The sequence below is a fragment of the Dipodomys ordii genome, unplaced genomic scaffold, assembly GCF_000151885.1.
Source record: "Dipodomys ordii isolate 6190 unplaced genomic scaffold, Dord_2.0 Scaffold33, whole genome shotgun sequence".
Taxonomy (NCBI): Eukaryota; Metazoa; Chordata; class Mammalia; order Rodentia; family Heteromyidae; genus Dipodomys; species Dipodomys ordii.
In genome coordinates, this window is record NW_012267249.1 from 2,364,814 (window position 1) to 2,380,946 (window position 16,133).

Sequence of the window (16,133 nt, forward strand, 5' to 3'; positions counted from 1 at the left end):
ACCTCTGATGGTCACACCTGTTTCCAAAATAGGCTGTGTGTTCCATGATGATATTGACAGAGTGTCCCTTGTCCCCTGCTGTATCCCTAGTTGTGCCCAGTATAAAATATTATAGTACCTGTAACATAAGAAGTCCACAATTAATTTCTTTCAGTATGAAGATGAATAAAAAAATTGGCCGATGCTGTTCTCACACTATATCCAATGGAAGTTAACAAGCATGGGTGTCTAGAATCCTTAAAAGAAGAACCTTAGGGAAAGGGCTGACTTGTGTGTGCACACTTTACTGCAGTTTTACAAAGGGACTTCACAGAGATTATTGCTCCCATTTCTTATCACAATCCCATGAGTTATCTTCCCCATTTTATAGGTAAGGAAACTTCCTTCTTTCTCATCCTCCTTCCCTGCCCCACACCCTCTCCCTTTCTCTATGCATTTCTCCACAGTACTCCAAAGAGATTTAGGAGGACTAGTTGAAGGTGGGGGGGTGGAGGTGCATGAGGGGGGGTGGCACAAAGTAGAGTGGCAAGAGAGAAGTCTTGAATTCAAGCCTTAGAATGACACCCCCCCAAAAAATCCCCAATTGTCCAGCCTAACATCAAGGTTAACTGACTACTGGTTTCAGGTTTCAGATACATTCTTTTTTGGGGGGGGAGGGGTTGAACTTGGAGTTTGAACTTGGGACCTGGGCATTGTTCTGTTCCTGAGCTTTTTTGTTCAAGGCTAGTACTCTACCACTTTTGTGTGTGTGTGTGTGTGTGTGTGTGTGTGGTTAATTGGAGATAAGAGTCTCACAGACTCGGGCTGGATCTTAGCCTCCTGAGTAGCTAGGATTACAGAGATGAGCCTGTAGTCTGGGGGGTTTAATCACAGGCCTGAGACTATAATCACACATGAATGCACGTGTGAGAGCATTTTTTTTGAGGGGAGGTCCCTGGTCGTGGGGCCTGAACTCTGGGCCTGGGCGCTGTCCCTCAGCTCTTCAGCTCAAGGCTAGTGCTCTATCACTTGAGCCACAGCGCCACTTCCAGCTTTTTTCTTTTTGTTTATGTGGTGCTGAGGAATCGAACCCAGGGTCTCAGGCATGCAAGGCAAGCGCTCTACCACTGAGCCACCTTCCCAGCCCAGTGAGAGTATTTTTTAAGATGCAAATATTTTAAAATATAGTGATTTTTGTACCATACTTAATGTTATTTTTTCTTTATGAAATTTATTTTTATCTTTAAACGATTGTACCAATGGATTTCAACCCCTTCCTCCCCCCTTCTTGGTGCTGAGGCTTGAACATGGACAGGGAGTTGAGTCTTTGTCTCAAAGCTAGCCTAGCACTCTACTACTTGAGCCACAGCACCACCACTTCTGCCTTTTTCTGGGTGGTTTATTGGAGATAAAAGTTTCATGGACTTTCCTGCTCAGGCTGGCTTCACCATGATCCTTAGATCTCAGCCTCCTGAGTAGCTAGGATTTCCGGCAGGGCCACCAGCACCTGGCTCAATTCATTTTTCTATTACAGATACTGGAAGTCATGTAACTGGCAAGAGGCCCAGTAAGTTTTCCCATTTGACTTGACCAAAGTCTGACCCAAGTCAGAAATAGAACCCAGCTTGTCTTCAGGGCCAAAGGCACTGGACCATTCTACCTCAAATTGATTCCAGAATGGTCTATTATAGGGTTTAATTAAGTTCATGGTGTATTGAGTCAGAAGTGTGTTCCCTTCAAAGTTCCAGCATGTACTTTGCGACCTTGGCTCAGCTTCCTCACTTGAAACCCGGAGGATATAATAGTACCTACCGCAGAGCTGCTGTTAGTATTAAATGAAAATGCGCTCGGGTGCTCAGTACAAGCCTAGCTTGTAATGGTAGCTATTATAAGAACGGTATTTGAATGATTGACTCTGGCATATAACGCCTGCATTCAGCTCGAACACTGTGCTGTCATAGTCTGGGGTGGGTGGGGGTTTGTAACACACGCCAATCTTTTTCTAGAAATAAATCATTGTGGGAAGATAATGACCAGCTGGAAGGAGTCAGTCCTGACGAAACAAAGATGTGGTCTCCAGTCTAAGGGCAAGGAAGCGAGGTCTCCCGGCGGGCTGCAGCCCCCGATCGAAAGGAGCCCTGGGCTGCTCGGCAGCCGGGAGGGCAAGCCTCGCCCAGGAAGAAGCCGTGTCAAGAGCCGTTTTTCAGAAGACTGCGATCGGAGCCCGACTCACCGCGTAAGTCTCATTTCATTTCACAGGGACCACACCCCGCGCGCCCTGCGGGGAGGGAGGAGGACACGGAAGCCGCAGAGCAGAGGCTTCCGCGCGGTCCCTGACCTGACCATCTATGGTCACAAAGCGCACTGAGCAAACAGGAAATGGGGCGAGAGTGGAGCGCTTTCTCCACCTTTCCAGCCCTGGGCCCTGCGGGCCGGGCACGCCCACACGCTCCGGGAGGGGCCCACGGCGCGCGCTCGGCGGCGGGCCTCCAGCGTCCAGCCCCCGGGAGTCACCCCCTACCGCCCTCCACCTTGCAGGCGGGGCAACCCAAGAGTGCAAGCCTGAGGAGAGGCGGAGCTTGCCTCGAGGGGGCCTCTCCGCCCTCAGAGACTCCCGCCCGCCACCAAGCCTTACCCAGACCCTTTCAGTGAACATGAACTGGCCTTTGCAGGAATCAAACTGACAGGAGCATCAGCCACTTATCTGCCCGCTTTCCAGGAGGAGGCGGAGCTTAGCCGGTGATTCCGGCTCCTCTTTGCAGCTGGCCTCGGGGGCGATTTCGGTTGGGTACAGCCCGTCGAGGGGCGGGACCTGCTAGTGGACAAGCCCCTCTGGGGAGCGCTCTCGCCTAGGAGGTAGATCCCTTTCCCTTGTGACCTTTGAGCCAGCCTCGAGTCTCCTAGGTGTGGGGAGTAGGGGTGGAGTCAGGATCTCAGCGGCCTTTCTCCCAGAGTTTGAGTCTAGCCAGCCTTTTCAATCCCGCGGCTCATTTCCGGTGTGGGGGGGCGGGGGAGTTACCGCGCCCAGGGAGGGCCCGGAAGTGGGTCGCGCGGAGATTGCTGGGCGGTTCTTACCGGAAGTGGAGAGCCGCTGATCGCTGAACCGAGGTGAGGCACAACTCCTAAGGTGAGGGTGTGCGGCGACCCCAGGGTCGCCTCTGGGTCCCACGGGCTCCTGGCATTGATCTTGGCCTTCTTGGCCTACTTGCGTGTGATGTGCTCTGCGTGGGGAGGGGGTCCGGGTTGGGGCCCTTAGACCGACCCAGACTCCTGGGTGCGGTCTCTTGAGGTGGGGCCGGGGCGATCAGCGGTCCTGGGAAGCTCTGGGCTCGATTTCACTTCCCTGTCCATCAGCTGTAGTGGAGGCCTGATTTCTGCAGTGCCCTGACGGAGAGAAACCTCGGAGACCTTTAGAGTCTAAGCTGCTCTCGGTCTCGCTCCCATTGCACGGATGGGTAAATTGTTCGGGAAGAGGATAACCTGGGAGGAAAAGAATGGCCATTATTGTCCCGTCCCAGTTCTTCAAATGACTATCCCAGATACTTCCTTCGCTCGTTTCCTTGCAGCCTCTTTAACTTGGGGGGTAATTTTCTGGCCAGACAGCTTAGGTTAAAGGCACTCTGTTTGCTCGATCGTTCAGCTGCTTGGAACACCTACCTAGAGAGTTGGGTTTTTGTTGTTGTTGTTTTTTGAGTGAAGCAGGCAAGTCCAGGTATTCAGGTTGCCTCCTCTTGTTTCTAGTCTACTGCTTTTATTCTGAAAAACCAAGGTAACTTTATTGGCGATGTTGTCTATATCTGGACCTGAAATCAGATGGCTCAAGTTAGGACCGGCCCTGTTGATATCTGGCAGTGGTCATTTATTTAATTTTTTTTAATGCCTCATTTTGGTCATCTTTTAAGTGAACTGTGCTCTCACCTCACAGAGTTAAATCCAGTGGGTAACCGAGTTTATTCTGTGCCACATTCTGGCAGAATCAGGAAATGCGGCTTGGAAACAAAACAAACTCATGGAGTTAACAGTGTTTGCTGAGACTTTGAAGAAGTAATTATATAGGCCTAAGGGCTAGTGGTAGAGTGCTTGTCAAGCATATGCAAGACCCTGGGTTCAATCCGGAGTACTACCAAAAAAAAAAGTTTAACTGCAATGCATGTTAGGGAAGAAGAGGCTACTGTGACAGTATGTACAAGGGGTTTGGAAAAAATTTGAGGGATAAAGTAAGTGCGATGAAGAAGGAATGGGAAAATTATTTAGACAGTGAACATCAGAATTGTGCCATTTGTAGCTCTTCAATAGGAATTTCTAAATGCAAATCAGAGGTGGAGGGTGGACTAGCACATCTATCATTTCCCACACTTTTATTGGGCCTTAATATGTGTGAAACATTTATTAAAGGAGGCACTTAAGTCTTTTAAGAAAAGATTTGGCCGGGCGCCGGTGGCTCAAGCCTGTAATCCTAGCTACTCAGGAGGCTGAGATATGAGGATTGCAGTTCAAAGCCAGCCTGGGCAGGAAAGTCCGTGAGACTCTTTTTTTTTTGTCGGTCGTGGGGCTTGAACTCTGGGCCTGGGCGCTGTCCCTCAGCTCTGAGCTCAAGGCGAGCGCTCTACCACTTGAGCTACAGTGCCACTTCCGGTTTTCTAGTGGTTTATTGGAGATAGGAGTCTCACGGTCTCTCCTGCCCGGGCTGGCTTTGAACCGCGATCAACAGATCTCAGCCTCCTGAGTAGCTAGGATTACAGGCGTGAGCCACCAGCGCCCGGCTAGTCCGGAAGTGGTGCTGTGGCTCAAGTGGTAGAATGTTCGCCTTGAGCGCAGGGACAGCGCCCAACCCCAGAGGTAAAGCTCCAGGACCAACAAAAAAAAGAAAGAAAGAAAGAAAAGATTTGTTCCCATGGAGTTTACAATATGGGAGAGAGCAGAGAAGTAAAGTAGGGATGGCTTACAGTGTGTACTTGTGTGAACGCAAGCCTGAGAGCATTAGAGAAATACCTGATCCAGGCTTCCAGGCAGAAATGTGAAGTTAAGTCTTCCAATATTTATTTACCTACCAAATCTAGGAAAGGGTTTCCCAGGATTAAATGTATAAGGTCATGGAGACTTAGACATGTGGAAGTCTATACAACTAGTAATCTGGAATTCCAGTAATGCTTGGAGAAGTGGTGAAAAGTGCTGTGGAGAGACTTAAAGAATACTAAGGACTTTGGGTTTTTACCCTGGAATCTATGGGACATGGAGGATTCTCAGTTCCCACAGTGAAAAATAAACCTATGTTTGGAAGTTGGAAAGCTATTGCATAGTCATGGTGTGAACTAAGAGGAAGTGTAAATAGCCAGGAGGAATTGTGTTTGAGTAATGCTAAGAAGATGCTATCCAGTGAGCCAGAAGCTGGAGGATCATGCCTATAATCCTAGCTACTCAGGAGGCTGAGATCTGAGGATCCAAGTTCAAAGCCTGCCTGGACAAAGTCAGTGAGACTCATCTCCAATTAACCACCAGGAAACTGGAAGTGGAACTATAGCTCAAAATGGTAGAGCACTAGCCTTAAGCAAAAGAGCTCAGGGACAGTGTCCAGGCTCTGATTTCAAACCTCATGAAAATAAAAGATGGTTTCTAAGGAACTAAATACTGGTTATTTATGGGAATGAAGAAGTAAGCTTGGGGTGTTAGCTCAGTGATAGAGCGCTTGCTTAGTATACATAAGAAATCCCAGCACCCAAGAAAAACAACCTGTTTGTTTTGCCTAGGGAACTAAGTACCATTCAGATAGGTAATAAGTAATATGAGGGAGATGACATTAGAAAATGGATTTTGGACATGCTTTGAGGTGTTCTTAGAATATAGCAAAGATATCTAATAAGTTTCTGGCTAGAGAAAACACAGGAGATATGAAAGCAAGAAGGGGAGATATGAAAGCAAGAAGGCCTGTATTGTTCAGTGAATTACTGGAGCCTGAAGTTTGACAGAAACAGAATGGCTTTGCCAGGGTGGGGTGGTGTGTGTGTGTGTACGTCCGCCTGTGTGTCTGTTTGGGGATCTTGGGGGTTTGAACTCAGGGCCTGGACACTGTCCTGAGATTTTTCTGCTCAAGGCTAGTACTCTACCACTTGAGCCACAACTCTGCTCCCAAGTGGTTAATTGGAGAAAAGAGTCTCAAACAGACTTTCTTTTTTTTTTGGGTTCATTCGTGGGGCCTGAACTCTGGGCCTGGGTGCTGTCCCTCAGCTCTTCAGCTCAAGGCTAGCGCTCTACCACTTGAGCCACAGCACCACTTCCGGCTTTTTTCCTTTTTGCTTATGTGGTGCTGGGGAATCGAACCCAGGGCCTCATGCATGCAAGGCAAGCGCTCTACCACTGAGCCACCTTCCCAGCCCTCAAACATACTTTCTTGCCCAGACTGGCTTTGAGCCATGATCCTCAGATCTCAGCCTCCTGCGATTGGCTATTGAGTTTGCAAAATGTTTTTTTTTTTTTTTTGGGGGGGGGTCCGGTCGTGGGGTCTGAACTCTGGGCCTGGGTGCTGTCCCTCAGCTCTTCAGCTCAAGGTTAGCGCTCTACCACTTGAGCCACAGCGCCACTTCCGGCTTTTTTCTTATGTGGTGCTGAGGAATCGAACCCAGGGCCTCAGGCATGCAAGGCAAGCGCTCTACCACTGAGCCACCTTCCCAGCCCTGCAAAATGTTTTGTTTTCATCCACAGAGGTCACCTTTTCTTATCTGTTTTCTTGGTTATGTATACATTTGTTTAGTTATAATTATTTTTGTGACCAGAGAGCAAGCACTCCACCACTGAGCCACTTTCCCAACCCTGCCTTTTTTTTTTTTTTTTTGTCTGTTGTGGTCAGCTGAGGGCGAGTGCTCTACCATTGAGCCATAGCACCACTTCCACTTTTCTGGTGGTTAATTGGAGATAAGAGTTTCATGGATGGGGCTGAGAAAGTGGTTCAGTGGTAGAGTGCTTGCCTTGCATGCATGGGGCTCTGGGTTCTATTCCTCAGCACCACATAAGCAGAAAAAGCCAGAAGTGGTGCTGTGGCTTAAGTGTTTAGATCGGTAACTTTGAGCTGAAGAGCTGAGGGACAGCACCCAGGCCCAGAGTTCAGGCCCAACAACTGTCAAAAAAAAAAAAAAAGTGTTTCATGGACTTTCTTCCCTGGGCTGGCTTTGAACTGCAATCCTCAGATCTCAGCCTCCTGAGTAGCTAGGATTACAGGCGAGGTATGACTTCCAGGGCTGGGAAGGTGGCTCAGTAGTAGAGTGCTTTCTTTGCATGCCTGAGGCTCTGGGTTTAATTCCTCAGCACCATATAAGCAGAAAAAGCCGGAAGTGGCGCTGTGGCTCAAGTAGTAGAATGCTGGCTTTCAGCTGAAGAACTCAGGGACAACGCCCAACAGAGGCCCTACCACCACCACCAACAAAAAAAGTGACTTCGTCCTTTCTATTTTCTGTGAGACTTTGAGTCCAGAATTTGTTTTGCTTAAAAAAAGCAAATGCAACATGTCTTTGGAAGTTGAACCCTTGATTAGAAATTTAATGCTGCCGTTTGAAATCTGAGGATTCTTAAATTGTATTTTACCTGGTGTTAGTGATTTATTCCTTTGAAATATCATTTTCTTTATTTACTACTACCCTGTCATCCATACCTAATACTTGGATTTCCATAACTAGGTGGATTTTTTTTGGGAGGGGGTCAGTGATGGGGCCTGGGCTCTGTCCTTCAGCTCTTCAGTTCAAGGCCAGCACTCTTCCACTTGAGCCATAGCACCACTTCGAGTTTTCTGAGTGGTTAATTGGAGATAAGAGTCTCACAGACTCGGGCTGGCTTTGAACCGCGATCCTCAGATCTCAGCCTCCTGAGTAGTAGGATTACCAGTGTGAGCCACTGGCACCTGGCAACTAGATGGATTTTTAGAAGTTCTTTAAAAAGAACCTTTTTGGGGGCTGGGAAGGTGGCTCAGTGGTAGAGTGCTTGCCTTACATGCATGAGGCTCTGGGTTTGATTCCTCAGCACCACATAAACAGAAAAAAATGAAGTGGGGCTGAAGCTCAAGTAGTAGAACACTAGCCTTGAGCTGAAGAGCTGAGGGACAATGCCCAAGCCCAGAGTTCAGGCCCCATGACCGACTAAAAAAAAAAAACCTTTTTGGTTAGGTGGTACAGATTGACTATCTAATTTAAAATAGTATTTTGTCCAACTTATTTGCACTTCTTTTATTTTCCTAATTAGAACAGGATTTTTCAATCTTGGTACACTTGTCATCCTGGGCCAGATAATTCTTCACTTTGGATTGTTCTGTGCGGTGTAGCATGTTTAGCAGCATCCCTAGCCTGTACCCATTCAATGGTGGTAGCATCCTCACCTCAGTTGTAACTTCCTCAGTTGTGACAACCAAAAATGTCTTTAAGATATTGCCAGATGTTTCCTGGAGGACAAAATTGCCTCTTTGGAGAACTACTGGATTAGAAATATTACAGCTTTGTTGGGTGCCAGTGGCTCACACCTGTAATCCTAGCTATTCAGGAGGCTGAGATCCTCTGATCTCAGCCAGCCTGGACCCAAATCCCCATGAGACTTATCTCCAACTAACCACCAGAAAATCAAGTGTAGTGGTGTGGCTCAAATTGGTAGAACACTAGCCTTGAGCAAAAAGAGCTTAAGGATAGCACCCAGGCCTAAAGTTCTAGCCTCATGATAGATCAAAAAAATAAAACAAAGAAGTAGCTATGATTGTACTTCCCTAGCTAAGTTATCCAAAAACAGGCTCCACAGACATACTTAGCACAGTGCATGTATAAGTACTCAGTTATCCTACAATGAGGGGGAAATCACTTGTTTTTATTGGGACAGCAAGAAATTACTGTGCTGTCAAGAAATTCCTTTGGTGTCCTTAAAGGATTTCCCTCTCCCTCGACCACTAAACTTTCTTATTAGCATATATTAATTGTACAAAAGAGTATTGTGCTATTTCCATATATTCACATAATGTACTTTGATCACATTTAATTATTCCTATTCCCCACTCAAACTCTTGCTTAAATTTTTTTGTTAACATAAATTAATTGTACATAGTGGTTTCATTGTGATAGTTACATACGTGCATGGCCAAATTTCGGATGTCGTATTACTGTGGAAATTCCAGTGGTTGGCATAGAAGCAAGCTTTGTATTAGTTGACAGCATATAAGCAGCTTTCCCTCCCTTCATTGTGGATATGTAAATTTCTATTCTGTCCATTTCTATTGCTTGCATATAATCTGCTTGCTTTTAGTAGATGAGTATTATTTATTTTTAACTTTTGTATAGTCTAATTTATAGTTTATGGAGTTTATGTAGCATTTTTGTTTGTTTGTTTGTTTTTGGTCAGTATTGGGCCTGAACTTTGGGCCTGGGCACTGACCCTCAGCTCTTCAGCTCAAGGTGAGCACTCTACCACTTGAGCCACAGCACCACTCCAGACTTTTTCTGCTTATGTGGTGCTGAGGAATCAAACCCAGGACCTCATGCATGCAAGGCAAACACTCTACCCCTGAGCCACCTTCCCAGCACGTATATAGAGTTTATTTTAGCTAATCAACTTGCCATAGTTTCATTGTCTTTAATTGCAGCTACATGACTTCATTATGATATACCATCATGTAAACCTAAAAAAAAAAAAGCTGAAATCAAAGCCCCCAAAATATTCCTCTGCTTTAATGCAGCTTTGTTTGTCTTGTATTACCAGACATGTTGTGCTAAACTTTTCCATTTGGCTGGAAAAATAGTTGAAATGTTTAATGGAAGGAATGAGTGGGCTTGCTGTTTTTGTTTTGAGGTTTTGTGTTTGTTTTTGTATTTTCCTTCAGAGGCCATTAAAACTGTTATATTTAAGTTAATTATAGTCTTGTAATCACAGATCTTTTCATACCTCTAGTTGTGACTGAATCATAGCTAAGGACAAATGTCATCCTTGAGTCTATCTTTACATATGAGAGTAGATAATGCTGTTCTATTGAATCAACTATCCATGCTAAAAGCAATTGCTATAGTTGTTCCTTATGCATTGTAAAGCAAGAGAATGTTCAGTGCAGTTAGCCTTCCCAATAATCTTTTTGAATTTAGGGAAGAGGGGAGCCTATGGCCACAAAAAGTTATCTGTTTGCTCTAGGCTGTTTAAATAGCTAGTTCCCAAGTCTGACTTCAGCTTGTACATTATTCACTTTACTCACTCTTGGAGTTTCAGATAGAAGACTGTGTAAGCCAGGAACAGGAGACAAGCACAGATACTGTGTTGGATTCCTTTCCTCCCTAGAAGATAGGTTTTTCTTTCTCTTTTAATCTAAATCTCAGGTGGCTGTGACTTAGACACTAAATGTCATTGGTTTTATCAGTGAAACCAAATGCTTAGGGAAGAACAGTGGCTCCTGATTTGGGTTAGATTTAGATGACATCTTTACTGGGGCAAAGTAATATCTATTCTGTGAGAGAGTGAGAAACAGACAGAGACAGAGAATGTGTGTGTGTGGGGGGGTATGGGTGTGGGTCCTGGGGTTTGAGCTCAGGGCTTGGGTGCTGTCCTTGAGCTGTTTTTGCTTCAGGCTAGCACTCTACCATTTGAACTACAACTGCACTTCTGGCTTTTTGTAGGTAAGAGTCACAGTTTCCTGCCCAAGCTGGCTTTAAACTGCAGTCCTTAGATTTCAGCCTGCTAAGTAGTTAGGATTACACAAATGAGCCACTGGCACCCAGCTGTGATGTCTATTCTTAACAGTTTTTGGGTTAAACCAACCAATGTATATTTCCTGTTAGCATGTTTAAGTTTTTGCTCTGTGACATGTTAAGAATCTAGTAATGGTGGGGCATCTGTGGCTCATGCCTGTAATCCTAGCTATTCAGGATGCTGAGATCTAAGGATCACGGTTTAAAGCCATCCCGAGCTGGAAACTCCATGAGATTCTTATCTTCAATAAACCACTCAGAAAACCAGAAGTGGTGCTGTGGCTCAAGTGGTAAGAGAGCTCGCCTTGAGCTGAAGAGCTGAGGGATAGTGCCTAGGCCCAGAATTCAAGCCCTATGACTGACCAAAAAAAAAAAGAACCTAGTAATGAGGAGTTCTATATTGTTAGGGATGGAACTAATATGTACATAATGATAGCTTGGAAGAGATGGTTTATTTGCCTTTTTTTTTTTTTTGTCAGTCCCGTGGCTTGAACCTCAGGGTCTGGGCACTGTCCCTGAGCTGCTTTTGCTCAAGGTGAGCACTCTGCTACTTGAGCCACAGTGCCACTTCCGGCTTTTTCTGTTTCTGTGGTACTGAGGAATCAAACCCAGGGCTTCATTCCTTCTAGGCAAGCACTCTACCACTAAGCCACATTCCCAGCCTCTGCCTTAGTTTTTTTTTCTTTCATTAAATTTTTTTATCTTAAAGTTTGGAAAATGGGAAAAAAATTTTTTTTTGGTTCCGGTTGTGGGGCCTGAACTCTGGGCCTGGGCGCTGTCCCTCAGCTCTTCAGCTCAAGGCTAGCACTCTACCACTTGAGCCACAGCGCCACTTCCAGCTTTTTTCTTTTTGCTTATGTGGTCCTGAGGAATTGAACCCAGGGCCTCAGGCATGCAAGGCAAGCGCTCTACCACTGAGCCACCTTCCCAGTCCCATGTTTTTTGTTTCTTTTTGTTTTTTTTTTTTTTTTTGTGCCATTACTAGGGCTTGAACTGAGAGCCTCAAGCTCTTACTGAGCTTTTTATGCTCAAGGCTGAGACTACCACTTGAGCCATGCCTCCACTTCTGGCTTTTTTGTTATCAACATGATCTATGGGTACCTGGCAGAAAAAGTTTTTAATAAAAAAAATAGAATGATGAGAATTAAACACACATACACATTTCAAACCACAAAATAATTTCTGGAGAATCAAGCACATAGTTTCCTTTTGCTCTCAGGATGACTTGCAAACATTATCTTTGGTCTTGATCCTTTCCCAGGCTTTATTTCTGAATACTGCTGGCTATTTTCATTTAAAAAGCTTCATCTTCTCTTCAAACTCAGTATATCCAAAACTGACTTAATCTTTTTGCCCTAACTAGAACATGCTAGAACCTATGCCTGCCTATAATGTTGTCATTCTCTAAAGGCAACTGTGAACTCATCTTTATTTCCCTTCTCTGAATACTACTGTGCTCTCAGTCAGTACCACACAGTTATACTTATTCTCCATTTAACTCACACTTGTTTTGTATGACCTCTAAGGGCAGAACTAAGATCAGTGGGTGGAAGTTGCAGGGAAGCAGATTTGCCTCCATATATGGAAGAGCTTTTTAATACTTTGAGCTGTCTGAATGGAATGGGCTGTCTCAAAAATCTCAGGTTCTGCATTGCTTAAGGTGTTTGATCAGATAACGCCCCAATGAATTGCCCAGAATATTGAAAGGACTATTCTGTTACCAGGTTTTCTGAGATGATTTTAGAAGCACTTCTAATGAAGAAACTGATTCAATAGAAGGTAGAGCAGGGAAGCTATTTCATCTTTTTTGTTTTGTTTTTGCCAGTCCTAGGGCTTGAATTCAAGGCCTGGATGCTGTCCCTGAGCTTCTTTTGCTGATGGCTAGTGCTCTACCACTTTAACCACAGCTCTCCTTCCAGCTTTTTCAGTGATTAATTGGAGATAAGAGTTTCACAGACTTTTCTGTCTAGGCTGGCTTCAAACTTTGATTCTTAGATCTCAGTCTCCTGAGTAGCTAGGATGACAGATAGGAGCCAGCAGCACCCAGCTCATCCTTCTTTCATATTCTACATGGCATTTCATTTAGGTGGTCACTTTTTTGCCTAAAGGGAATTATTTGTAGGTTAATTGATAATTTTCATTTTGTGTGTGTGTGTGTGTGTGTGTGTGTATGTGTGTGTGTGTGTGTGTTTCTCCCCCATCAATCCTGGGGCTTGAACTCAGGGCTTGGGCACTGTCGCTGAGCTTTTGTTCAAGGCTAGCACTCTACCACTTGAGCCACAGTGCTATTTCTGGCTTTTTCTGTTTATGTGGTACTGAGGAATCCAACCCAGGGCTTCATTCCTGCTAGGCAAGCACTCTACCACTAAGCCACATTTCTAGCCCATGCAATAGCCTTTTTATTTTATGGCTGTATGAGTGGTAACTCTTAGCTTAAACTTTCAGACCATAATACTTTCACTTCTCTTCAAATCCCATCCTGTATATCAGGTAGTATTTTGTAAACCATTTTTCCTTGACTGGGCTCTGCTGTTTATCACAACATCAAATCAAAATACTGCCCAGCTTTCACTACCCTTCATTATCTGGCTAAGCTGGCTTATCTAGCCTTATTTTCTGTAATGCTCAGTACAAACTACCCTTTCTATACATAACCTTCTTCTACCACTCTTTGTGTGTCCATTTTGCTTTTTATTGCTATGGAATTTCTTTTTTTTTCTTCTTCCTGTTCTTTCAATCACGACAGCTCACTTGTTTCCTGAAAGCAAACTACTTACAGTCTACCTTCATTTCTTCAGGGAAGAGTCATTTATTCTGTATAATTGATGACCCACAGCTACAGCATTTTACAAAGAAAAATCTAATATATTGGCTGGTACTTTATTCCAACTGAAGTTAGATAATTAGAAAACTGATAAAAATATAGTTTCCTATAGTTCATCGATGTTAGATTTTGCTGGCCTTCTCAATAGGAATGACCATGTATCTTCCTTGCTTTTTTTTTTTTAAGTAGCCATTACAGTGCTAATCACTGATTTTTATGAGCGTCTTCTGTATTCCTTGTGCTAGGAGGTAGGAGGTAGAGTGAGTGCAGGCAGAATCAATGAATACCCACCTCCTGGAACCTACATTCCTGAAGCTTTTATGATTGTTTAGGTAAGAATTTGTACATTCATTTATGGAGGTTTCAGACAGCTCTTGGCAGTTATCAATTAGAAATAGCGACAAACAAGATTCTACAGAGCTAGTTTTCTGCTCTGATCTATATTCTTGGGGAAAATCCTTATTTGAAACAAATATGTCATTTATCCTGAAAATACATGATTTTTTTTCAATGTGATTGGGAAGAAACTAATTTATAGAGAGAATTGAAAGTAGGGAAATTTAAAGGCTTCTCATAGTAATATAACTTAAAGAGATAAGAAGGTAACTTTGACCCCACAGTGCTGTGTTTAGCAAACAACTGATAAACCACATAGTCATTTAATTGCTTAAAAGCTGTGTGGACTGGTAGGAAGAGCCCAACTTCATAGTATTTGTGCTTAAGGCCTAGGTTCTCCACTACATTGGTTGCCCTCCAGCAAGATTTTTAACTTCTATTAATGACAGTTTCTTCATTCTGAAAATGGGAATCGGACTGAAGGCATGGTTCAAATGGAAGCACTGCAGTTGAGCCCTGAGGCCCCGAGTTTAAGCCTGATACTGCCAAAAGTAAAAAGTAAAATAATAAAAACAGAACCAACATCTGCATAACACACCTCAAGAATTATTTTAAGAGTCCGGGCGCCGGTGCCTCACACCTGTAATCATAGCTACTCAGGAGGCTGAGATCTGATAGCAGTTCAAAGCCAGCCGGGGAAGGAAAGTCCTTGAGACTCTTATCTCCAATAAACCACTCAAAAACCGGAAATGGCTCTGTGACTCAAGTGGTAGAGCGCTCTCCTTGAGCCGAAGAGCTGAGGGATAGCACCCAGGCCCAGAGTTCAAGCCCCACAACTGACAAAAAAAAATTATTTTAAGGTTCAAAAGAAGCAGCAGGTTGAGATGGGACTGGGTGGTGCATGCAAAACCCTGGTTCAAAGAGAAAAGTAAGAAGCAACAGACTAATGAAGTAAAGCATAGCTTTGTAAGATCATTGTTTTTAAATTAATACTATAGGGCTGGGAATGTGGCTTAGCGGTACAGTGCTTGCCTAGCATGCATGAAGCCCTGGGTTTGATTCCTCAGTATCACATAAACAGAAAAAGTTGGAAGTGGCCTTGTAACTCAAGTGGTAGAGTGCTAGCCTTGAGCAAAAGCAGCTCAGGGACAGTGCCCAGGCCCTGAATTCAAGCCCCAGGACTGGCAAAAATAATAATAGTACATTTTCTAATAAAAAGATTATTTTCCCTATCTTCCTGAGAAGATGAAAGTATTCTAAGGATCTGTAAAAGCAGATAGGTGAAAATTAGAAAATAAGGGCAACAGATACTTCCTTACGGGATTGACAGAAAATAGATAGCCAGACTTGGGTTGAAGTGTTATCAATTAGAAATGATAAAGCTAGGCGCTGGTGGTTCATCTTTGATCTGAGGGTCACAGTTCAAAGCCAGCCTGGGCAGGAAAGTCCATGAGACTTTTAGCTCCAGTTAACCACCAGAAAACCAGATGGTGCTGTGGCTCAAGTGGTTGAGCGTTGGCCTTGAGCTGAAGAGCCCAGGGACAACAACCAGGCCCAGTGTTCAAGCTCTACTACCAACAAAAACAAAACAAAAAAAGAAATGATAAAGGCTCATTTATATACATGCATAATGTTAGGTCTGCCGGGGAAAACAGCCCCTACCCCTGGGTCATTTCCTGACTCTCAGTCAGGTGATTGACAGTCTGGTGATTACTAGTTTCAGGCAGGTAAAGTGTGTGTGTGTTGTGGGGGGTAGGGGGGGGGTGGCAGGGTGGCGCTATTCTCCTGGGTAGACCTAATACATAAATTCATCCTAATTACCCATTCATCCAATCCAAAGACCCCTATTAACCTCTATTTTAGTGCCTACTACGTTTAGAGTACTGCAATTACAAAGGCAAGACAAGATCCCTGCCCTAGGATGGCAGATTGCCTGTTGACTATAAATTATTTTAAACCTCTGATGTGGTAGAGACCACTGCACTTTGTCATAGAAGCGCATACTGGAGTTGCCTTTTGGGGAGGTGGTATCTTAGCTGAGGACTATACGAGTTCAAGAGGAAGTGGTGCTGTGGCTCAAGCGGTAGAGCTCTCGCCTTGAGGAGCTCAGGGACAGTGCCCAAGCCGAGTTCAAGCCCCACGACCAACCAAAAAAAGAAGAAAAAAAAACATGAATCTATGAAATGCTTTACCAAATCTATGAAATGCTTTACTGGGCACTGGTTGCTCACACCTGTAATCCTAGCTATTCAGGAGGCTGAGATCTGAGGATCATGGTTCAAAGCCAGCCCAGGCAGGAA

The 16,133-nt window shown here is 44.5% G+C and overlaps 1 protein-coding gene across 1 annotated transcript in view; it reads left to right on the top strand.

Moving 5' to 3' along the window:
- The first annotated feature begins 2,847 nt into the window (after window positions 1-2,847).
- Cap1 (CAP, adenylate cyclase-associated protein 1 (yeast)) overlaps window positions 2,848-16,133 on the top strand; it is a 31,068-nt gene continuing 17,782 nt past the window's right edge. Inside the window, exon 1 of the mRNA XM_013016766.1 lies at window positions 2,848-3,106. The gene's annotated coding sequence lies outside the window, so the exon portion shown is untranslated. The remainder of the gene's footprint in view (window positions 3,107-16,133) is intronic.